Here is a 25,139-nt window from a genome sequence, read left to right as displayed (position 1 = left end):
ATGAAAGTATGGAGAAAGAATGGTCTTGTAGTTGATTAAATATCAACTATGCATCAATGAAGATAGAGCACTAGGCCAGGAGTCAGGGAGACCCTAGTTCAAATGGGGCCTCAGACACTTACTAATTGTATGACCCTGGGCAAGTCACTTAACCTTTGTTTGCTTTAATCCACTGGAGAAGGAAATGACAAACCACTCTGGTATCTTTGTCTAGAAAACCCCTTGGATAGCTTTGGTGTGCTATGGTCCACTGAGTCACAAAGAGTGGAACACAACTGAACAACAATATGTATCAATGGCATTTCAGAGAGTGCTGAACGATGTGTTAAGGAATGAGTTCATCTCTATGATCCTGGCCTATTTTTTCATTCATTCTTCTAACGCGGTATTTTTAAGCCAAGTGCTAAGCCATGGGAGATTTAGATTTAGATAAGATTGGCCTCTAACCTGTTGCACCTTAGAGCAAGGGAGATGCAATCAATCAATTGTATTCAGATAACTATGATACCCAACAGTACAGAATAAGTGCATTAGGGAGGCACAAATTAAAGTGCTAAGTGAGATCTGATAGGGAAGATGGTTGGAAGAGCAGGATCAGAAAAGATTTAATAAAAGAGGTGGTACTTGAGCTTTCAAGAATGTCTAGTGCAACAGTGCTTCATCACACTAGGAAATCAACAGATGAGAGAAAGTATTCCAGGGAAACGAAGTAGTATGGAAAAAAGACCTAAAGCACAGAGTGCCTAGACTGTGTAAGGCAATATAATCGATAAATTTAACATTGTATGTAGTGTCAGTCATGCCAGCTACTGTGCTAACCACTGGAGATAAAAAGAAAGGGGGAAAAAAACCATAGCTCCTGTCCTCAAGGAGCTTACATTCCAATGGGGGAGACACCAGCAAACAACTATGTACATACCAGATATATAAAGTAGGTGTAAAGTGCTAAGAAAGCTAATTCTGCTGCAAGTGTGAAAGATGAGTTGGGAGAGGGTTTAAAAGAACAGCGAGAAAGACTTGTTAGTATAGGCTATTGCTGTAGTCCATATAGATGATAATTTGTGGCAGCCCTGGGATTAGAGAGGTGGAGACCCGTAGGGGAAAAGCCCTTTGAAACTGGATATTAAAGGTGAGGTAGAGTGAAGCATCAAAGATAACTTTTTAAAAACACTTTTTATTGAATTAGTTAGCTTTACAAGAAGATAACAACCTTAAAAATCCGTTTGGCCCTTCAAGAAGGTTTGCTTGCTTTTTTTTTTTTTTTTTTTTGGTCTGTTTCTTCCCCTAATAGAGCATTATCTAATGCAATTTGTTAAATAGATGTATTTCTTTAAAATAAGTGGAAAACAGCTAACTTTTTATTTGGTAGATGTACTAGGAAACAGTGAGTGGCATTTCCCCTCTTTTCCAATATTAGAAATTGGTCTTCTTTAAAGCCCTAAAATTGACTCAATAAAAAGAAAATCACCCCTTTTTTCATTTTTAAAGAAATTCGATAGATATAATGATTTAGCAAAGAACTAAAAACAAACCCAACAACACTAAGTTCTTCGAAAACGGAGAGAAATGTTGTGAGCGAGAGGACAGTAGCTCTGGGTGTTTTAGTTTTTTCACTTTTTTCCCCCTGGGGCTGTAATTTGACTGCTCTCTTTGGCTCTGCTCCAGAGACAAGTCCAAGTGCTTAATCTATGTCTCATCCCAACCCCACCGAGTCCCCACCCGCTCTTCCACCTTTTATACCCCAGGGGGAAAGTGGCGGGGAGTCGGGTGCGGGGGTGGGAGAGAGAAGGGACAGCCAAATCAGTTGTCTTGTGTGGCTGAAGGCTGAACCCTGAACCAGGAGGGATCTCTGCTTCCCTAGAGTAGGGGTGGGCTGGGCTGGAGCAGCAAAAGCAGCAGAGCACTGGGCTGGAACTGCAGGAGCTCGCGGAAGAGTGAGGAGGGGGAGGGGGGTTGGGTGGAGGGGTGGCGAACGAGCCTAGTAACAACAGCAGTAGCCAGAGGAAGAGGAAGTTTGGAGTCCGAGCTGCTGCTGGAGCGGCTGCTGCTGCGGCTGCCTGCCTGCTGCACTTTATAGAGAGCCCGAGCAGCTTGCGGAGCGCAGTGGGGACCTGGCCACCTCCAGGCTGCGCGCTGCCCGCTGGGACGCCGCCGGAGGCTGGCTGGGCTAGGAGAAGAGCGCCCTGCCCTCAGTCCACTCCGCCCGGGATACCTGCAGGAGCGTCGGCGGTGGCGGCCTTGGATGCCCGCATTGGGGCATAGCCCCCCAGTCCCCAGCGGAGGCTGCCTGGCTCCGGTGAGTAGGGACGCTCAGGGGCTTTGTTTGGCCGCCGGGCTGCAACTTCTCCCTTGATGTCGGGAACTGGAAGAAGGCTCCCCTTTCTCCCTTCTTCTAGCTCCTGTCCCCTCCGGCCATGGGATAATCAGCGAAGGAAGGGGATCGGTTCCGAAAGCCTGCAACCTGGTTAAACTCCCTTAAATCTGCAAATGGAAAAGTTGCGGATGGTCTCGGGGCTTTTTTTCTACAACCCTCCCCTCTCCCCAGCTAATCGTGAGGCTGGTGTATCGGTCTTGAGGGGCAGGGGAAGATGTCCTCTGTTGTCGTGGATTTAAAAAAAAATTGTATTTGGACGGGGTGGGAAAGGCAGTTCAACCCAAGGAGGTATCAAGCAAGATAACAAGTCAAAGATCAAACGAGATAACACTTGTAAAAGTGTGTTGCAAACCTTAAAGCTCTACATATTTATTAGCCATTATTACAAAGGGGGCTAGAATTTGGAGGGGCGGGGAATGATTGGGGTGGGGGAGGGGGTGAGCCTTCACGTTCGGGAACACCACTCCCACCAGTCTGAGATGGGGTTAAAGAGAACAACCTTGACCCTAGTTCTGCGATCCCCACCCCCTTGCGCTGCCCGGGGCCACCTGGAGATTATTAGATGCCTCTGCTCTCGGGTGCCTCTGTGCTTTAACTTTCCGTCACAGCGAGTGAAAGGGCTGCTGTCTCTTAAGAGAAACATTATCTATTTGGGTCTAGTCATACTTCAACAGCAGCAGCAGGAACAACAAACAAGCCCCCCCCCCCGTCTTTCTCTTCCTTTTCTCCCCAGCGCCCCCCACCCCGCCCCCATCAACAAAACTCTGAGCCAGCTTTCAGACATCCTTCCTACCGCCTCTGGCCTCTTCCCTGACCACTAAGAGGCTCCCGGCGTTTGTGTGTAGAAGAGTGTATAGTCTCTTCCTTGTCTCCCCTGGGGTCTAAAGCTCCCGAGCTCTAACTTAGAAGACACTTGGATTTGTCATAAAGGAGTGTTCTTGATTGCCTGCGATTTATCAGTGATAACACTGTTCAAAAGAATTATGTGTGTGGTTTGAAAAAGCTGAAACCATCCAGCACCTCTCTTTGGAGGTAGAGCATCACACCTGGTTCGATTCAACTTTATTCAAGTTTCTGACATTTGAGCGGGGGCGGGGGGGCGATTCCTTAAACAATGCTTAGCTAGCCCCTTTAAAAGCAGCTACTGATCTACAAGAGAGAGGGCCAACTTTCTCTTTGTGTGCTCTTAAGAGTTTCGTTTTTAAGCTACATGTAGTCATGATGATTTCTCATTTACACTCAAAAAAAAAGTACTGGATTTCACATCTCACTCAGCTGTGAGGACAACCTTTTTTTAAATAGTGTATTGAAGTCTGCTTTGTATAAACCTTATTTTGTGGAGAGTAGTAAGACTCTTTTATACCACCACGAGTTGGTAAGTTTTAGTATATGTATTTTTTATAGTAGTTAAGACGGGATCGAAAGACAAACAGAAGCAATACTGGATCCCATAAAAAGGAATTTGATTTTGAGAGTCGGTAATCAGTGACGTCAGTCTTAATGTCAGCCAGTCATTCAACAAACAGTTGTAAAGCGCCTCCTATTCCCCAGGCATGGTGCCAAGCCCTGGGGCTACAAAGAAAGACAAAAGATTGTCCCTACCCTGAACAGCTCATGATCTAATAGGAGGTAAAGAGAAAGTTGTTTGTTTGTTTGTTTTTTCTTTCCTTACTAAGGAAATAGGATGTTGTGTTTCTGGATTTTTAGAATTGGTGAAATTCTCTGGAGTTAAGGGACCTTGTTTCAGATGCTACCTCTAATGCTTACTAGCTTCCTGACCCTAGTTTTTCCTCTTGTATAAAATGAAGGGGTTGGTTGGACTATATGGCCTCCAAGGGCCCTCATACCTCTTGACCTTTGATCATGTAATTCTTGCCTCTTCTCCATAGCACCCCACGTCTGGAATACAATCTCTTCACCTCCTTCTAGCATCCCTACCTTCCTCCCAAGCATAGTTCAGATGCCCTTTCCTGACTTTCTTCACACACCTCCTACAGCTACTGGCCCAGTAGCTAATACTTTTGGGGCTTTCAAATTACTTTGCATTGGGATCATAACTTCTAAGAGTTCCTAAGAAAGGACTCTGGAGGACCTCTAGTCTACCCACCTTCATTTCACAGAGGAGAAACTGAGATCCTGGGACATTAAATGATTTGGCTCAGGTCTCAAACAGTGGATCCAGCTCCAGGTGTGGAAGCAGGAAGTTGTTGTTTGGTCATTTCTGTCCTGTTCTTACTCTCTGTGACCCTATTTGAGGTTTCCATGGAATTGTTACTGGAGTGTTTGCCGTTTCCTTCTCCAACTCATTTTACAAAAGAGGAAACTGAGGCAAATTGGGTTAAGTGCTTGCCTAGAGTCGCACAGCTAATAAGTGTCTGAGACCAGATTTGAACTCTAGAAGATGAGTTTTCCTGATTCCAGGCCTGGCACTCTATCCACTGCCCACTGTCTGTTTGACCTGAGCCAAATCATTTAATGTTCCTAGACCTCAGAAAGACCTGAGTTCAAATGTGGCCTCAGACACTTACTAGCTATGTGATCCTGGGCAAGTCATTTAACCCTGTTTGCCTCAGTTTTCTAATCTGTAAAATGAACTGGAGAAGGAAATGGCAAACCACTGCATTATCTTTGCCAAGAAAATCCTAAATGGGGTCACAAAAAATCAGACCCAAGTGAACAATAACAGCAAATACACAGGTAGTAACCATTAGAGCTAGGTTTTGAACCCAAGTCTTTATACTCTAATGCCTGTGCTCATTCCATTGTTCTATATAACTTGTACATATATTTTTATTTACTTATATATTATATATTACATCACTCAAAATACAGAGGAATGTAGACTCCTTGAGGATGGGAGATACATATGTATACATACATATATATGTGGGCATACACACACATATCCCCAGTGCTTAATATGGTGCCTTCTTTTCTTGTAGTAAGTGTTCAGTAAATATTTGTTGAGCTGAATCTAGTCCAATCTGCTCTTATCCTACAGATGGAAAAAAAAAGATGGTGGATCAGAGTGGTCATTCTTCAGTATTATAGGAAAAAGCTATGTAGCTTACACTGGCAAGATATTAAAAATGTTGCTGTTATTTTGACTTCTAAGTTTGTGTAGTTCTTTTTGAAGCAAGAATTCATAATCCTGGTTGTTTGAAAAGATTTAAAACCATGACTAAGTCTGGCATGATGGGGAAAGACAATAGTATTTATTTTGTCTCTTATACTTAGCTTGGGTCTTAAGTAAAAGACAATATTTTCATGCTTTGCTCTTAAGAGTCCTAATTTCAAACTTAGCTTCTTGTCCTGTTTTCAATGTCAATATTCGCTACCCCACCTAGTTGTGTACTACCTGTGTGATCTGAGCCAAATCATTTAATGTCCCTGGACTTAGGGAAGATCTGAATTCAAAGCCAGCTTGAGACACTTACTACCTGTGTGAGCCTGGGTCCGCCTACATCACTGCTTCTCCCTTCCTCTCCCACAACAGGTCACTGTTGTATGAAGATAATCATCATACCTTGGTTCTTCCCCAGATCATCCACATAGAGACCCATAGTATAACTATTACTTTGTGGAAATAGTCCAAGGAGTGTTATTAAGCACTTATTCTCTTAATGTGATAAATGTATGTCATCAGGGTAATTCATGGCTTAAACCCTCCTTTTCCTCAATAGCAAGCCTCCTCCCTGCCATGAATTACATGAATAATGACCTCACCACTTCAGTTTTACTACTTCTGTAATAGGTTGACATTGTAATTCAAAGAACTTGGCTAACTTTCAGGGCTCCACCAGCATAGTGAGAAGTGGCAACATCACAGAAAAATCTTTTGGTTATTTTTTTTCAACTGAAAAGAAGTGACTGCATTAGGGAGAACAACTATACTAATTAGCCAGAAACAAGAATATTCTTTCTCATTCTTCCCATACACACATATTCCAACTAATTTTCACTGCTTGAGACTTACTGGTACAAATTTCTATAAGTGCCTGCTGCTCAAAATTTTCTCAAAATATATTTACAAAATAATCTCATAAGTTCATGCTAAACCAAATCTGGCTTTTAGCAGTTCTTGGAACTACATGCACAAAATATACATAAACACAGTACATATATACAAATATACACACAGGTACACATATATACACATGTACACACATATATGTGTGCATATGTGTGTATATAACATTATGTAAATGTGTATATATTGCATTTATAAACACACATGCATATGTTCAATGCAGAAACATCTATGAGGAAGGAAACAAGCATTTATTAAATGCCTGCTATGTGCCAGGCATCATGTTAAGCCCTTTACAAATATTAAATTTCACACAAACATATACACATATTTGACCTCTTTTTAAAATTTCTTTTAATTTTAAATGATCTTTTCACCCATTTGTATAAGATGGTTAGAATCTTAGAAAAAGAAAGGATATTAGAAATTCTCTTCTTCAGTGCCATCCTTCTTTTCAACTTACAGATAAGAAAATTGAGCCCTGAAGAGGCAGGGACCTAAAGTTTCACAACTTAGTGACAGAGCCAAAACTAGAACCCAGGTCTCTTGTTGTTTAATAAATAAGAAATGTGAAGAGACATAAGAGACTGGGAACTCCCTCTTTCCCCAGTGCTGTAATGCCTTTTCTTGCAACTAAAATGATAATGAAATAAACTTGCTAATTTTTACATGGTAGACATACACAGCTTCATGTGCAATTCACTTCTCTTCTCCAGGGTATAGGAAAATGTTCGTTTTATTTGATGTTTAAATTCGGGGGCAAGGGGGAAGTTCAATGAAAAGAAATAGACTTTTGTCCAGTAAATGCATTGACTTTAAATTGCTGGCCCAAAGGGGAGAAACATTAAATACACTAAGAAATCTACATTCATAATAATAATAGCTAACTTTATGTAGCACTTTAACATTTTCAAAGCACATTTCATATATTATCTTATTTGACCTCCACAGTAATCCTGTGAGGTAGGTACTATTACTACATTCTACAAATGAAGAACTTGAGACTGAGACCACTTAAGTGGCTTTTCTGGGATCACAGAGTCTATTCCTGAGACAAGATCTTCCCGACTTCAAACCTGGCACTCCATCCACTCACTCACTGTACCACTTACTTAGCTGCTTCATTTGAGATGATATAATTTTTTTCAGAATGAAAAAAGAGCTAAAAATTGAATTTCTTGGTGGAAAAAATGATTTTCATTGAATTGTCTAGAAAGTCTATTTCTTTTCATTGAACTTCCCCCTTGCCCCCGAACTTTAGGTCCCTGCCTCTTCACATTGTTGAAGAATGAAAACTTGAATTGAAAATCATTCGTGCATTCAGAGCTATGGAGTTTTGACTCACCCACTTGACTATGCATCCATTTCCACTTAAGAACTGAACACTTTATCATCCACTCACTAATTAAGTAAAGCATCAACATAGGTCATTGAAAACCTCTGGTAAATCTGCCTTGCTGGGGGAGGGGGGGGGGTCAATGTTTATCCTGCAAAACTGGGTGGCATGGAGACTAGCTGGTTCAAAAGAGCTCCTCATTGACCTAGATTATCTGTCCACAGATAATCAAGAACTGATTGTTTCATGTAAACTAGTTTTCATGGTTTTTGAGCCAGTAAATGCCTTTTTCATTTGTGCACATAGAGTTCTCAGTCGAATACATCCTGAATTGAGGGTTTCCAAGCATAGTTTTAACTAGTTCTTCTGGCAGATGGTGAGCTATTGCTAAATAACTAGAATTCATTGGATATTATGTTTCTTCACATTTTTTATTTATTAAATTTCTCAGAAAAAAATACACTGCAATATTTATATTCACCTTACATTCATCTTTTATAATAGTTAAGACTGGATGGAGAGACTGGATTCCATAAAATGAAATTTGATTTTGAGAGGTCAGTAATTGGTGACATCAGTCTTAATGCCAATTAGTGTCAATAAAGTGCCTACTACTTCACAGGCATGGTGCCAAGTCCTGGGGCTGCAAAGAAGGGCAAAACACTGTCCCTGCCCTGGAAGAGCTCATGATTTAACGGGAGGCAAAGAGAAAGTTTTTTTTCTTACTAAGGAAATAGGATATTGTGTTTCTAGATTTTTAGAATTGGTGAAATTCTCTGGAGTTAAGGGACCTTGTTTCAGATACTACCTCTAATGCTTACTAGCTTCCTCACCTTGGGCAAGTCTTGAAACTCCCTGACCCTAGTTTTTCCTCTTATATAAAATGAAGGGGTTGGTTGGACTATATGGCCTCTAAGGTCCCTTCCAGGTTTCTCCCCCCACCCCACCTACTACTACCCCTCACCAAAACAAACAAACAAACAAACAAAAAAAGGCATCTAGGTAGTACAGTGGTTAGAGCACTGGGCCTGGAGTCAGGAAGACCTGAGTTCAAATCCAGCCTCAGACACTTATTAGCTATGTGACCCTGGGCAATTCACTTCACCTTGTTTGCCTCAGTTTCCTCATCTGTAAAATGAGCTGGAGAAGGAAATGGCAAACTACTCTTTACATCACAAATAGTAAAGGATGCTCAAATATTTGTCAAGTGGGGTCACAGAGAGTCAAACACAGCTGAACAACAAATAGGAATAAGTAACATTTTAAAATTCTCATAATAGGAATTATCAGACCAAAAGATCCTGTCATGTTAACCAGTGTCTAAAATATCTTTACCTTTAATCTTTGATATAGCAAACAGTATCTTGGGATCATGGAACTTCTGAATTGGAAGGGGCATTAAAAGCCATCTAGTCAAACTCCCTCATTTTATAAATAGGAAAACTGAGCACCATTTAGAAAAAGTGACTTGCCCAAAGTCAGAAGGATAATAGTTTTTAGTAATTAATTATTTACTGGTTAATAATTCACTCTTTCTATTGTTCTACAGTGGGGTGTCAGTAAAAATTACCTCCAAGAAACTTCTGGTATGCTTATTATTTAAATAGTGTTGATAAATTTGGTCATTAGCAAAAAAAAAACTGTCTTTGGAGTGGTGGAAAACTTAAAATTCTGAGTTATTCTAGTTTAAAAGTCTTGCTTGTAACTAGAAGGGTCTCAAAGGTGGCGGAGTGGGAGGAGGAAGAGAAAAGGCAGGAAATTATTTTTACTGTGGTGCTGCCTATAAACCATAGAACCTGTTGAATTTATGGTAGTAGTCAGACCCCTTTATCGGTGGAACTCCCAAAATCATGGTGCCTTTTGCAATTCTTCCTAAACTAGACTCTTTCTATGCCTACATGGCACATTGGATAAAGTGTTGGTTTTAGAATCGGAGAAACCTGAATTCAAATTTGGCCTCAGACACTTACTAACTGTGTGACTCTAGGCAAATTACTTAACCTCTCTCAGTCTCAGTTTCCCTATCTTCAAAACAGAGAAAATAATAATACCTACTTCCAGGTTTGTTGTGAGGATCAAATAAGAATTTATCTAAAGCTCTTTGTAAACCTGAGTGCTATATAAATAATAACTGTTCTAATAATTATTATTATTATTATAGTTTAAGTAGTAATAATAATTTTGTATTTCCATTATGAGAATAGTATCGGAAGTATCATTGTTAGTAAGTTCTGATGCAAGTTCATTTGTTCTTGAAAGGACAAAGATCTCATTTTATTGTATCATTATTTTTTTCTTTTGGCAAGTCTTAGTTGAGACCTAGAGTGAAAATTCCATCATTCTTTGCCTGTTTGCACAATGCTACAGTGTGGAGAGTAGAGTGACAGAGGATAGAGAATGAATAAGCCTCTTGGTTTTTTAGTCATACGAACATAGGCAGAGGATGAAAGAGGAGTTGCTTGCTCAGCAACTGGAAAACGTTGCTGCAAAATGACATTGTATAGGAATGTTTGCTATGATAGTAGAGCTTAAGGATCCCTCACAGGAGGACAATCTCTGCCTTATCCAATGTGTTTGGACTCTGCCAATCAATTATGTGCACCTCTAATGATAGCTGCTCTTTCTAAGATTCAATCAGCATTCTATCAGGTTCAAATCTCACCTCTGATACTTTCTACCTGTACAACATTGGGCAAATCACGTAACCTGCCTAATCCTCAGGTCCTTCACCTGTAGAATGAGATGACTGGCCTCTGAGATCCCCTCCCAGTTCTATGTCTGTGATCCACTGTGGTAGAGGAAGCTTTATTCCCTTCCTTTTCTCATGTGAGAACTATACTGAAAGAGTATTAAATTGTTGTCACCAAAAACGTTACATAGCTGTTTATGTGATACTATATGGAGCTACAGATAGCTATGGCCCTGAATTTGTAGTTGCCCATAGTGAAAATAATTCAAGTTCCTCTCCAATGTAATTCTGATCTACCTTTTTACACTCAATTCCACTGTGAACTCTACTCCTGATCTGTTCTACTGTCTATCCCTTGTGTATGTACTTTTCTCCCACTGTCTTTTATTCATGCCCTTCTTCCTCCTTTCCAATATCCTTCCTATCCATCCACCAGCGTCTTCAATGGTCAAACATGAAGTCTTTCATGATTACCTCAGCTAGAAATGATGTCTGCCTCAGCTTCTAAAGCATTTTTCTGTTATTTATGTAAATGCTTAGCATTTACTGCATAATACTTGTATTTATATACCTACCATCCAGTAGAGGAGTAAAGGGTCCTTTAGGGTGAGGGCCAGGTTCTAAAGGTCTTTTATTCTCTCTCTTCCCCCCCCCCCCCCCACCATATACAAAGTTCCTTGCATGCAGTGGATGCTATGTAAATGAATGATCCACTATTAAATACACATGTAATACTGTATAGGTGAGGACCCTGGTTCATTTGCTTAAAGCATAGTCATGGTTAGTCTGCAGATTACATTTCCTTCCTCTGCTTCTTAGTACTCAGATGTCTAACACAGAATGTGCTACAGACACTCAAGAGTCACAATGATCACAAATAATAAAGGATGCTCAGGAGAGCCCTGGACTTAGAGTTGAAAGAACTGAGTTTGAATCTTACCTCCAACATGATTCCTACTTTTATGACTGTGAGCAAATCACAAAAATTCTCTCAACCTCAGTTTCCTTACCAGTAAAATGGAGATAATATAACTTATTCCCCTTCCTACCCAGGCGTCCCTTAAAGTTTTATTTGAATATGAATTATTCCAGTAATTGGTGGTGGTGGTTGAAAATATTCACCCTGAATCTTGAGGCTTTAATCTTCTTGGCCTTCTCTAAGGAACAAAGTTGAAGTGCTATTCTGATAAAGTAATTCCGTTTTGGCAGCTCTCTATAGGGATGCATGAATATTAAATGTATTCAAATAGCTTCCAAAGGGCAATAAAGACATTAAAGTGCTGTGAGCTTCCTTCTATTTTTCTTAATTTAATACAAATATTCTCTTTTTATCCTCCCCCATCCCAAGGGGCTAATCCTCTTGCTAACTAAATATGTCCTTTCTGACAATGAAATGCAAGGGGCTTCACTCTGATCCAGCACGTTCCTCCTCCTTTGGCAAGCTGCCAACAATGGCAGGGCTCTAAACAGTGCTCTCTTCCTATCCTCCCTAATTCTTCTGATTGTACTGAATGAAATGTCCCCAAATCCCTCTTCTCCTGACAACCCTCTAAACTCATGATCCTGGTCAGAATGTTACATATGTTAAGTTTTAAGCAACTGCTGCCCACCCCTAATGTTCCCCGTCTCCTCCCTTAACTTCTCAGGGATTGGCTGCCCTAATGGAAGACCTTGGCAATAGTTGGGTTTGCTTAACAGTAACATAATGTGTTCATTTTTTTTAAATTTTGCTTGTAGCAATTATAAAACTTAATTTCACTTTGTGACCAGAAAGTCTGAAGCCCCTAACATAGGGCAACATTTGGAGCATGACCTTTCTCCTTAGTCCTATGTCCTCTTGATAATTCTTTTCTGGAATTTTGCAAGTCTTTCCCTTTTCTTCACTCCCATACTCCCCTGTCCCATACCTGTTACTCATTGAAGCCTAAGCAAAGACCCTTGTCTTCTTCCCACTTGGCCCAACTAAGTGCTGAAAGTTCCTCCCACCCTTCTCACAATGTACAAAGTTCAGTACTTTATTTTTTTCCTCTTCCTACTTGGCACCTCCCTTTGCCTTATCTTAGGATGAAAGGCCCTGGTGTTTTCTTAGCAATTCTTCAGGTGGACTCCTGATAGAATTGAATGGCAGCTCTCTAAGTAGAGAAGTGGAGGGCAATGCATATTGATACTTATCTGAGGCTAAGCTAATAAAAGTTTACGAGCATTATTTGATGCTGTCCCTGTATTGTGAATGGGGATCAAGGAAGCATGTGGAGGGAGAGTATACAAGGGAAGCATAGTGAAGAGGTGAGGTCACAGGGAAAGGGGTGGAGGCTGATGGTACACTGCTATTACAGCATTAGGGTTCTAGTGGTTTATGTGATTACAGACAGACCTCAGGTTCTAACATCTGGACTTCTCTTATGTGCTGCAGCTGAAGGAAAAGCTGTAATTTCTGGTGCAAGTGAACCTGAGTTTCCTCACTTTTTTCTGAACATAAACTAAGTTTACGTGTCTGTATAACATAGGTAAGAATAGATGTTTAGAGAAAAGATTTAATCTCTGCTCTGCAATGGCTCACATTCAAATAGAAAATGGAATAAAATCCTCCCATGAAAACAATTTGCACACCTCTTTTATTTAGAAAAAAACTATAAGTAACTTAAAAAAACTATAAATAACTATATAACTAAATATAACAACTAAGAAACTATAAAAATATAAATAACTAAAGAAAATAACTTCCCCCCAAAAATTCTCTAAGCGATTTAAAAGAGTGAAAATTAAATATGATTGAATATTTGGGATGTAAGGGTACACAGTGCCTTTCAGAGGGGCAGCTAGATGCCGCAGTGGATAGAGTACAGGCCCTGAAATCAGGAGGACCTGAATTCAAATCCGGCAGCACTTACTAGCTGTGTGACCCCAGGCAAGTCACTTAACCCCAATTGCCTAAAAAAAAACAAAAAAAATTAATTTTCAAAGAAAAACCTCCTGCTGAACCATGAAGGTCCCTTTACACACTGATGTTTTCATGGGATTTTAAGAAATGAATATATCAAGGGTGAGGCTGTCAGAATGATACAGATGTAGTAACAGAAGAGAAGAAAGTGCAGCTTATTGGACTGGCTGAGGAATACTGGCATCCATCTGGGGAAGTGATTTGGAGTTTAAATTAATTGTAAGACTTTGGAATACTCTCCTATTAAGCCATGAGGGAAAAAGAAAAAGTTTGGTGGTCTTGGCTTTTTTTTTCCTTCTTTTCATTAGATGATAGCATTTAAATGATTTATTTCTTTTTCCTTTTTAAAATTATGTAATCTCCATGTAGAGGTTATATAATGTCATTTAAGATGCTCTAGAATGCTGGGTGAGGTCTGCTCTTTAAATTAAAATGGCTATAAAGTGCTGCTGAGCTATTTAGTTGTTAAAGTATGTGATACAATGACTGGGTCCCAAAAATGGTCACTGTGATCCCTGTGGGCCTGTCAACAGATTCAAAGTGAAATTGAAATCCCAACTCTAAAAACTTTGAAGAATAGGGTTGATTTCAAAGAATAGTCCATGTCTAATAAGAAGTATCATGTTCTCATTTGATTTATTTTCTTCTAAAACAATTTAGAAGAGAGAAATTGCTTTGACATGATTTGTAAAATATTTTGTAAAATAGAAGTTGTAATGCCAATTCAATTTCATGTCTCAATCAACTGCAAACTAGAGGAATGGAGAAAATTTTGTTTTTATCTATATGGTCTTCTACTATGAAGCCACTTTGTTGTTTAATATATAGAATTCCCCTGGAAGGAGGAAAAAGATTGAAAATGCACTCACATTCATAGGTTAAGTTCTTAGAGAGTAACTGTTACTCCCTGGCCCTAAGGTACTCTGTGGGTCTGCTCTCAAGCTATATAAGAGCCCCCATTGGTGAGTTTCCTCTTAACAATCAACCATAGACATAATTAGCTCAAAGCAAAAGGCTTTACTAAGATGGGACAGTAAGAATAGTAACTGCAAAACATTTTCTTCATGAACCTAGGGTACACTCACTAACAATTACACGTAGCATCTATGGGGAGAGTAATAGCAAGGCACACATGTAGTGGAGATATGTGACCAAGGCAACTCATACCCCCAGTACTTTAGGGCCTCAGTATCCTTTCTGTCTTCATGGAGTTCTCCCATTGCTCCCAAGGGATAGAAGAGATCCTGCTAGGTTGGTTGTTCAGATAGATTTCCAAGATCCTCTCCTTCCTACAATTCACTGCTCCCAAGACAGATGTTACATGTGGTCTAGTTTTATGGGAGATGTACAAGTGTAAATATTCTATAGTTATCTGCTCTTAACTTATTTAAATTGAAATTCAATCCAACAAATCTGTATTAAGCACCTATATGTGCCAGGCACTGTGCTAGGTTCTAGGTATACCAGGACAAAACAAAATAGTGCCTTCCATCAAGGCCCTTGCATTCTCCTGGAAGGAGACAATACATTTAAACATTAAATACTTAAGATGCTAACAACACATGTTATAAAGTTTGAATGTAGGTTGGGTTTGTAATTTAAAAAGAAGGCTTCCCTGAAAATGTTTCTACATAATATTAACAAATTAATACACTCCAGTATGTGAAGACTTATGCTTTCAACATGAGCACATTTCATTTCCAGTATTTGTATCCTCTATATGTACACCACTCTGCTTCCATTGGTTTTGAGTTTTGGATATTATTTCTTTCTTCAGCCATATCTTGGCAGCAGATGATATAATGAGCTTCAAATTCATAAAGAAAAATAATAATTCCAAGGGAAGAGCTCTGTCAACAACACTTCTACTCCAGTGCCCAGTCCTGGGTTCTTGAAGGCTATACCAACAGAGTACAAACTCTATCAAGTTTTAACAAGCTTCAAAGGCTCAAATTTGGTCTCAGCAATGGACCGAGTATGTTTTTCCAAGAACAAGCCTAGATACACTTTTTAAAAAGGCTTATCATCAGAAAGTCGGATACCTGGTAACTTTAAAAAGCAAAACAAAACTTAAGAACCGATGAATGCTGTATACGAAGACATAAAACTGGTTGTAATATGCAACAGTGGAACGAGTACACACACTGATGTAATTATTAAGTCTTTTGAAGAATTGAAAAAAAGAATCATTGATTCTATATCCTATGTCATCTGGGAAATGAGAAAAGTTGGAAGGCTGTCTTTCTAAAGGTGAGAGCCATATGAGAATTATGAGCTAATGAGAATGGTGGGGAGTGGGGGAGAGGGATGGGAGGGATGATGAAGGAGGTAACAGAAGGACTGGAAGAGGTTGAAATCTTAGTGGTAAAATAGCATTTCACAGTTTAAAACCATAGCCTTTGGTAGTTAAGTAGCAACTTGGGGATCTTCCAGTGTAACCCCTTCATTGAATAGATGATAAATTGAAGCTCAGAGTACATAGTGCTTTGTCCAAAATCAAATAACTAGGCAGCAACCAAGCTCAATGTGTTCTGACTCTTGAACTAGAGCTAATTCTACCTTACCATACTTGTCCAGTGGAACTGATACCTGTGAGTGGGGGTGGGAGTACTTTGAGGAGACAGTCACGGAAATGCTATCATAGGAGATAGCTTTTGCCCCTTAGGTTACCTTCGGGGTGGTTTCCCTCACTCAACCTGCCCATTTCTAGTTCCTACAGCACAAGCCATAATCAAGTTCCTATATAAAGAGAATTCACTTCCCATGTCCAACGACACTTTGCTATTGTTTCTGTTTCTAGCTGTCCTATTCTAATGCTGGCATTAAGCACTTTATCTTATATTTAATTTTTTTAAAGTATACAGCCTTAAAGGAACTTTGAGAAATTAGTTTGACATAAGTATGGTACTCTATCTCTAAGTTTGAATGAAGGGGTGGGGGATAAAAGAATAAGCATTTATTAAGCGCCTACTATATACTAGGCACTGTGTTAAGCACTTTGCAGATATCTCGTTTGATTCTCACAGCCTTGGGAAAAAGATACTGTTGTGATCTCCATTTTTCAATAAAGGAGACAGACAGATGTTAAGTAACTTTTGGGGTCATCCCCCCCATCTCCATCACACAGCTGGTGTCTGAGGCTGGATTTGAACTCAGGTCTTCCTGACTGAATTGGTAATTAATTGATTAAATTATGAAATGGGGCAGGCACACCTGGTTTTTTGGGTAATTTCGAGTAAAGACTACAATGGCAGTGGGAAATGAGTCTGCAATCACACTTTAATAAGGCACAGAGGGTATAGAGATGAACAACATGGAAGGTACAGAGACAAGCAGCAAAAAGGGGTACAGAGTCAGGCAGCATGGGGAAGAGAATGGGAAGAAAAGGAGGCACAGATAATCACTCATGGAAACATGGATTAGAATTAGGATCACTCAACGGCATGGACCCAATGGAGCTGACAGCACTCTTTGGTGTTCTACTAGTCTCACTAGATATCTAGAACTTATTTGAGATTAACATATCATGGGACCAAAAGGCCTGGACAGCGAAGCCCAGAAGACTTCCCCTGTTTTGGCTCATATTACCAGGATTGGTCAATATATGATACAGTTTGTAAATTATGCTCCTTTGATCTTTAGGACAGTTTGACCGCCATTTCTAGGTTACTCTTTGCAATCTTACTTCTTGTTATTGCTATTGTCATTGACTGCTTTTAAAATTATTTACAATACACACTAGAAGGGGGAGAAGTAGTCACAGAGATCAGACCAAGATATAATTTTAACACATTGACTCTAGGCCCAGCATGTTATCTACTATATCACCTAACTGCCTTTTATAAATTATGCCATGATGAACTACAAGCATGGTTATCATGGGTAGGGCATTGAATTTGGAGTTAAGAGGATCCCATTCAGATACTGCCTCAGGTATTAGCTGTGTGATCCAGGTTTCTGTGCCTCAGCTTCTTTATCTACAAAACAGGGGGAAGGGAGGCCTTGAAGGTCCCTTCCAGCTCTGTGAATTCTGATTCTTGAATAAGTTACTAAATGAAACTTGTATCTGTGGATGAAAAGCAATTCTTTGTTCTGATTTGATTCTCCCCTCAAATGTGTGATTTATTGGCATGAGAAACTCCTTCTAACAGTAAAGATCAATGACTGTTCTGCAATTAATAATCTTAAAGGGTTGTTTGGGGGAATTAAGAGGCTAAGCAACTTGTCCAGGGCCAAACAGACAGTACACAGCAGAAGTGGTGGAACTTGAATTCAGGCCTTTCAAACTCTGAGGTTAGCTCTCTGCTATGCCAGGCTACCTCTTACACAGTCATTTTATAAATAGTAAAAAGCCTTTGAAGGCAGAGTTAAAGGGCTTTGTCTCTCAGGTAACTGCTTGCAGAGCAAATCTAGCTTAGTATTCTCTATAGGGCAGCTTGGTGGTGCAGTGGATAGAGCACCTGCCCTGGAGAACCTGATCTCAACTCCGGCCTTGGATGTTTTAATAGCTGTGTGACCCTGGGCAAGTCACTTCATCCTGTTTAACTCAGTTTCTGTATCTGTAAAATGAGCTGGAGAAGGAAATGGCAAACCACTCCAGTATCTTTGCCAAGAAAACCCCAAATGAGGTCACAAACAGTCAGACACAACTGAACAAGAACCTATTGATGGGGTGGCTATGTGGTATAGTGGATAGAGTGCCAGGTCTGGAGTCAGGAAAACTCATCTTCCTGAGTTCAAATCTGGCCTCAGACACTTACTAGCTGTGTGACCCTGGGCAAGTCACTTAACCCTGTTTGTCTTGGTTTCCTTATCTGTAAAATGAGCTGGAAAAGGAAATGGCAAACCACTCCAATAACAATGCCAAGAAAACCTCAAATGGGGTCACAAAGAACAAGACAAAACTGAAAAACAACTGAACAACTGAGTCCTCTTTAGACCTGGGTCTATGAAGAAAAAGTTAGTACTCAATAATGTGTTCTGGGATATGTTTGTTTTCAAATTTCTCTGGAATTGGAAGTCTAGTAGCTACTTGGTTTAAACATTTTATGAGCTCATAGTAAAGGTAGTACTGTTCATCCTGGTGTCATGCATCCATTGCCTGCCTCTGGTTCAGCTTATATTAAACCAAACCAACTTGGAAGCTCAACAGGGATTCTGTTTATTCTGGCACAGAAACAAACATCAGGCAAAGCTTCCAGGTCTGGTAAACTTGTAATGGTAAGAGGTCTTTGTGAAAGTCCCAGTCAGTTGAATGCCTGTTACACTGTGCCATGAAGGAAATAAATTTCCTTCCAAGCATATAAGCAGCCTATATGTGCAGGAGGAAAAATGATGGGAGAAGGTGGAGTGAGTTTATGTATGAGACTGTTCATTATATTTTTGTCCAGCCCCATTTTTCTTTTTTTTTACTAGTAATTGGAATGCATTAGTCCAACGTTCAGTGCTAGATTGTATGTGTTTGAATGGATGTTTTCATTCAAGGTTATCAGAGAAATGTAAAAAGGCACGGAAAAACCCCAATAATTTCATTAATTCTTGACTCTCCAAATTCCCAATTTGTGGTCATTGGGAGCATGCTTAACATACCATTCTCTCAGGGTACAAAATGAGCAGGGTAACTAAGACTGTACAGAGAAGGTTGGAAAATATTTGAGAACAAGCTGTTTTCAAGTACATAAGACAATTGTTATGTTAATTATGCATTCAATTTATTAAGACAGATTCCTAAAGAACTTCTCCAAGTTGGAATGAATCCAGTTTGTTAGCCTCGTTTGCATTATGAGATGGACTCAAAGGTATTAAGTATTTCTTATTATAATCTAAAAATTTCCAGGCTCAAAGAGTGAAGTTTTACTATATTCCAAAGTACACAAAATGTGGTCAGTGAAAGAAAGAGAAGGCTGATTGTGTGCTCGGGATAAAAGTGGGGAGCAGGCGACAGAGGCTGTTTTCTCTCTATCCTTCTTTTGCTAGCAGCTGTTGTTCCTTCTTGATTTGGCTCTGGCCTGCCTGGCAACTTCCACACTCCCCGACCTTTCCTTCTTCATTTCCTTCCCTCCACCATCAATGAGAATTTCCCTGTCCTATGTCCGTTTCTCTAAGGGCATTGCTAGGTGATTGGCTAGTTATTCTGCTAAGTCTTCGATATCTTTATGAACTAACTTATTGTATTTATTGACATGACATTTCTCTCCCCCCCCCTTTTTTGTGACAAAGACTTTTAATTCCTTAAAGTAAAAGAGTAACTGATAGTGGAAATTTCAGGTCAGTGGAGTCAGGAAGGGTTGAGATGAATAGGGAAAGAGTGTTAGAGTTCATGATATGGGAGCCTTCTGGCACCTGTTAGGTAAAATTGAATATTTCTACTTATTCTACCTGTGCAGAAAACCTGTCTAGGCTCTATGATTCTTTATAACACCATTCTTCAAACTATTTCTGGTCATGGAATAACTCTGGGCTTAAAATTATGTTGATGGAATCCACAAATGGTGGCCTAGGGAGCCTGGAAATACGGTATATCTTCAGGAAAAGAGAGATTGGGATCATTAAATCTTCCCATACTAAAGAAATTTTTAAAAAAATTCTATATAGCACTGTTGATAATAACAATAACTGATATTTATGTAATGCTTTACTAAACAAATACTTCACTGTACTTTTACTTTTGCTATATAAATACTTTATTATACTCTTACTTTTGCTATACAAAATGCTATATGCTGTACAAATATGTTCTCATTTGATCCTCAAAACAACCCTGTGAGAAAGTCACTATTTGTGGGATTTTCCTCCATTTTCCAGATGAGGAAAATGAAGCTCAGAGAGGGTAAATGACTTGCCCATTGTCACATACCAAGTGTCGGGTTGAGGTTCAGTCTCAGGTTTCTGCTGATCTCAAGTTCAGCATTCTTTCCATGATAATATATTGCCTCTGTATGTGATTCATGCACAATTTCATATCTAAGACTTCAGAGGGGAAAAATATCACTATCTCTGAAATTTTCTGAAAGGACTCTTCATGTTGCATGGAAAACCAAAGGTCTATGGAATCCAGTTTGGGAAAGGGCACTCTGTGCTGTCTTCAAATAAATGTCATCAATTGGTGGCCAGTGGTGGAAGAGGATTTAGAGTTACATAGTTGGGGATGGGAAGAAAATCACGGGTATCCTGAGGGACAGTCTCCAGTATTTCTCTGCCATTCCCATCCCAGGGGCTCCCTAGGGAAAGCTTGGAGCTAACTCCAAAGGAGTTTTCCCTCCCACATGCCTGGGATATTTCTTGATTCTACAATCTAGCCACTGACCCCAATCTCTGTCTCCTTCAATTTATCCGTACTCCTGACAAGTCAATCTTTTTAAAATACTCCTTTCATCATGTTATTTCAAATTATTTACTACATCAAATTCAAACTTCTCTGCCTAGGTTAAGGTCTATAATCTGTTCTTCCAATCTTATCCCTGGCTACCACATACTTAAATGATCCATGACATCCCCCTGACTTTTTTTAATCTATTCACCCTGGCTAAAAACACTCCCCCCAACCCACTCCTCAGATGTAACAGTACTTGGTACCTAGAAGATATTTGTTAGTGAGTGACATGAGGGATTTTTTAAAAATCCTCTCTCCTTTCCTTATAGCAGTGTGCCTTCTACCCATCCTAGAAGTCCTAAATCTCTTTCATAAGTGATTATTCCAGTTCCAAGTATTCTTTCCCCCTTCTGAACTCTCTCTCTCTCTCTCTCACACACACACACACACACACACACACACACACACACACATACACACATACACACACATATATACATGCCCCCATATAACATTTCATTAAATATTTCCCAATTACATGTAAAAATTAACATTATTTTAAAAAAAAATTTGGGTTCCAAATTCTCTCCCTCTCTCCTGCCCCTCCCCCACCCATTGAAAAGGTAAACACTGTGATATTAATTACACAATTCCCACGTTATTTAGTACATAGTTATTTTCTAATTGTTGTATGCTCTCTCTGCTTCTTGTCTCTCCATTGAAACTCCTTGAGAGCCAGAGTAAATGCCTCATACTTTCCCCATATTGGGCACATAGCTGCTTAATAAAGACTTCATGTAAATGACTTCAAGTCTCCCCTTATTTCTTACACATATGTACTCTTTGATCCAGTGACTCTGGCCACCTGGCTGTTCCACCAACGAGACAGTCCATCTCTTGGCTCCAGGCATTCTCTTCTGCTGTCCCCCATGCCTGGAATGCTCTTCCTCTTCCCTTCTGACTACTGACCTCCTTTTAAGTCCTAACTAAATTCCCACCTTCCACAGGAATCCTAACCCCTCTTAATTCCAGTGCCTTCCCTCTATTAATCATCTGTTTATTCTGTATATAACTTGCTTTGTACATATTTGTTTGCATATTGTCTCCCCCATTAGATTATAAGCTCCTTAAGGACAGGGACTCTTTTGCCTCTTTTTGTATCCCCAGAATTTAGCAACAGCAACACATAGTAGGCACCTAATAAATGTTCATTGATTGATTGAACTGTAGAGTGTTCAAATAGGAAGAGACCTTAGAAATGACCAAGAATAAGGGGTCTCAAACTTTTTTGTGTTATAGACCCCTTTGGCAGTCTAGTGAAGTTTGAAGACTTTTTTTTTTCTCAGAATTATGTTTTTAAATTGTATCAGATAAAATTCCTAGTTGCCAAAACTATCAATGAAGGAAATCAACTTTATTAAAATAGTCATCAAACATTCAAAATTCTAAGTTGGCAAACATCCTGAAATCTACCCATCGACCAGGTCCATGGGACCCCTGATCTAAAGGGGATGATAATCCCATGATTTTATAGCTAATCAAACTGAGGAAAAGAGAAGTTCAAATTGATTCATGTTTTCTTTAAAGCTAGAACTTCTGTTAGGTCCTGATTAATGTAAATAATTAATCCCCTGGAGTGGTCACATTATTCAAATTTTCATTGCATATTTCCATTGGATTGGAACCAATGACCATACTTTACATAATTATGACTTCAAATAATATGAATTGAAATAAATGCAAGCATTTCATGAGGTCTGCACCAATCTGAACTTAGCTGTATGGTCCTGTACATAATAAGTGCTTTGTAGATTATGGTAAACTTCAGATAAATGCAGTCAGCATTATATTCTGAGAAGAGCTGTTTTCAACTGAATGAAAGAGGATAGCTCTTTGGAAGAAGTGGTGGACGAGGAAGAAGAACTGATAAGGATAGTAATCGCTTATGGTAACAATCAGGAAACACCTGAAAGTGAATGTGGCTCATTACCTCATTCTCTTTAATATCCTGTAAGAACTTGGACACTTGACAAGGGTGCTGACTAGTCACATGCTTTCTGTAGGGAATGTATTTGTGGGGTGATGGATTAAAGAAGAGGTAACATATTCCCAAAGCACTATTAGGCTAAATATCTTAATAAATTATTTTCAATTTGTTTTTCTAAAGCTGGACTAGAAACTGGGGGGAGGGGTTGAGTTGTATATGAATATATAGAGGAGATTTAGAAGAAAAACTTAAATGATGTTTTGAAAACTGAGGAAACTATAGAGAATAAAATGACTTTTTTTTTTTAATTAGAAGTATACTTGGATCTAACTTTCTAAATTGCATCTGTAAATGTTATTCTGTCATGTCCCCAGAGAATTGCAGGAAATCCTTTGCAAGAGGGTGTCCTGAGTTTGGTGGTCTTGTTGAATGTTGTGCTCCTGGCAGAGATTATAGGACTTTTTATGCTTCACTGGATTTGAAGAAAGACAATCACGTTAATCAAACCTGTTTTCATGGTGATCCAGGAAAAAACTTGAAGACTTTTTAAAAAGTTGGGCTAAAGTAGTTGTCTTTTCATTCGGGTTCCTGGCATGAGTAGTAAAGGATTTGGTTTATATTAGAAACTCAAAATCTGACTCTATGTGTATATAAACAAAATTAAAAAACTATCTTTATATTTCATGCAAAGTTGGCCTGACTTAAATTGAATTCAATTTATGTTTAACTTTAAAAAAATTCTGTAATATGTACTTATGCCAGTTTTTAAAACATAGGCATTTATAATTATAATAATGGCTCCCATTTTATATCATACCTCCCTTAGAAAGTCTTTGCTTTAAAAGGCAAAGGTTAGCACCCTGTACTACTTTTAAACAACTTACAGCAATGTTTTCCCACATTGTTCATTATCAGCTCCATGTTCAGCTAACTAACTTAGGCATTTGAAAAGAGACAAACACCTCTGAATGGGAACAAAGACTTCTTGAACAATGAGTGAAGGGACCAAGCCAGTATAACTGAACTCTGCAGTTGCATGGTGGAGCAGTGAGGCCCCAATCTGGGCATATAAATGCAAAGGATTTCCTGCAATTCTCTGGGACACTTGACAGACAAACCTATTACAGCTTATTGATGCAGCCCATCAGTGAGCATTGTTTTGGTGAAGTGCCTGGGGTGTGGGAACATGTCTTAAGCTAGGGAAGACATCCAGACATTGGGATGGAGTAAAGAGTGAGGGAAAGAGGTAGAAGAGAAAAGACCTTAGGGAAAATGGAAAGGAAAGGGACCTTATCTGAGACTGTCACCAGAAATGAAAAAAAGAATATTTGAATGTTAAGATCATAGAGGAAGAGCTGGAAGGGACCTTTGAGTTATAATTGAGTCTAACAATCTTATTTTCACAAAAAAAAAGAAACTAAGACTGGGTGACTTGTCCTGGGTCACACAGCTAATAAAGTGTCGGAGGCAGAAGCCTACCCAGCTCTTCCATACCCTAAGTCCAACACTATATACTGCACCAACCAATCTTCTGTTTTTACATAACTAGTACAAAATGTTTAAGAAGCAGAGCAGGGATTGTATATATGTTTTTGTAGACACATAGACATGTAGACAATATAATTTATTTCCTTTATAATCCCTTATATTTTAAAAACATTATTCTGAGAAAGGATCCACAGTCTTGAGATTGCCAAAGGATACACAATGCAAAAAAAGGTTAAGATAATAACTACGATTTATATGGTGCCTTAAGATTTTAAAATCACTTTTCATATGTTATCTCATGTGTTCCCCATGACAAGTTTGTGAGGTAGGTAATATTAGTATCTCCATTTTAGAGATGAGTTAACTGAGGTTATAAGAAGTTAAGTGACAGTGACATGCCTGGCATCATGCAACTAGAGCATATCTGAAACAGCATTTGAATTCAGATCTTCCTGACTCCAGTACCAGCATTCTATTGCATGAACCACCTTTTAAGAACTCCTGAAGTAAAGGACGGTGGCTAAAATCATGGTAATCTGGGAGGTTTTTGTCCTAAAGAGAGACAGAAAAATACTGAAAATAGGGACACATTCCCTCTAAGTATAAATTAAATTCCTTTTTTAAAAGGTAAAGCAAAGAGAGCTCTTCCTCCCCCACAGTTCCCACTCCTCATTACAAAGGGCCAATGAGATAGAAATGGCTATTGGAGTCCTGCTGGGGTCCTGTTGCTGTGAGAGCCTTTGTGAGGAGAAAAAAATTTGGAGTTTTCAGGGAACCTGAGGGTTCTGAAGAAGGGAAGAAACGGAAGAAACTGTGAAAAGCAGAAACAGTTAATGGGAAATGACAAGCGGAGCAGTGAACCAACCAGCCCCACATTGGTCTATGTTAGGTGCTTCTTCTCTTTAAAAAGATGTGTCCTTCCCTTTTCTGCTCCTGTACCTTAACACACACACACACACACACACACACACACACACACACA

At 39.3% G+C, this 25,139-nt stretch overlaps 1 protein-coding gene across 1 annotated transcript in view; it reads left to right on the top strand.

Annotated features, from left to right (window-relative positions):
* The first annotated feature begins 2,224 nt into the window (after positions 1-2,224).
* Positions 2,225-25,139, top strand: part of PLEKHG1 (pleckstrin homology and RhoGEF domain containing G1) — a 272,236-nt gene continuing 249,321 nt past the window's right edge. Inside the window, exon 1 of the mRNA XM_027857998.1 lies at positions 2,225-2,296. The gene's annotated coding sequence lies outside the window, so the exon portion shown is untranslated. The remainder of the gene's footprint in view (positions 2,297-25,139) is intronic.

Source organism: Vombatus ursinus, unplaced genomic scaffold (assembly GCF_900497805.2).
Source record: "Vombatus ursinus unplaced genomic scaffold, bare-nosed wombat genome assembly UNPS02012602.1, whole genome shotgun sequence".
NCBI lineage: Eukaryota > Metazoa > Chordata > Mammalia > Diprotodontia > Vombatidae > Vombatus > Vombatus ursinus.
This window is presented reverse-complemented; position numbering and strand designations above follow the sequence as displayed.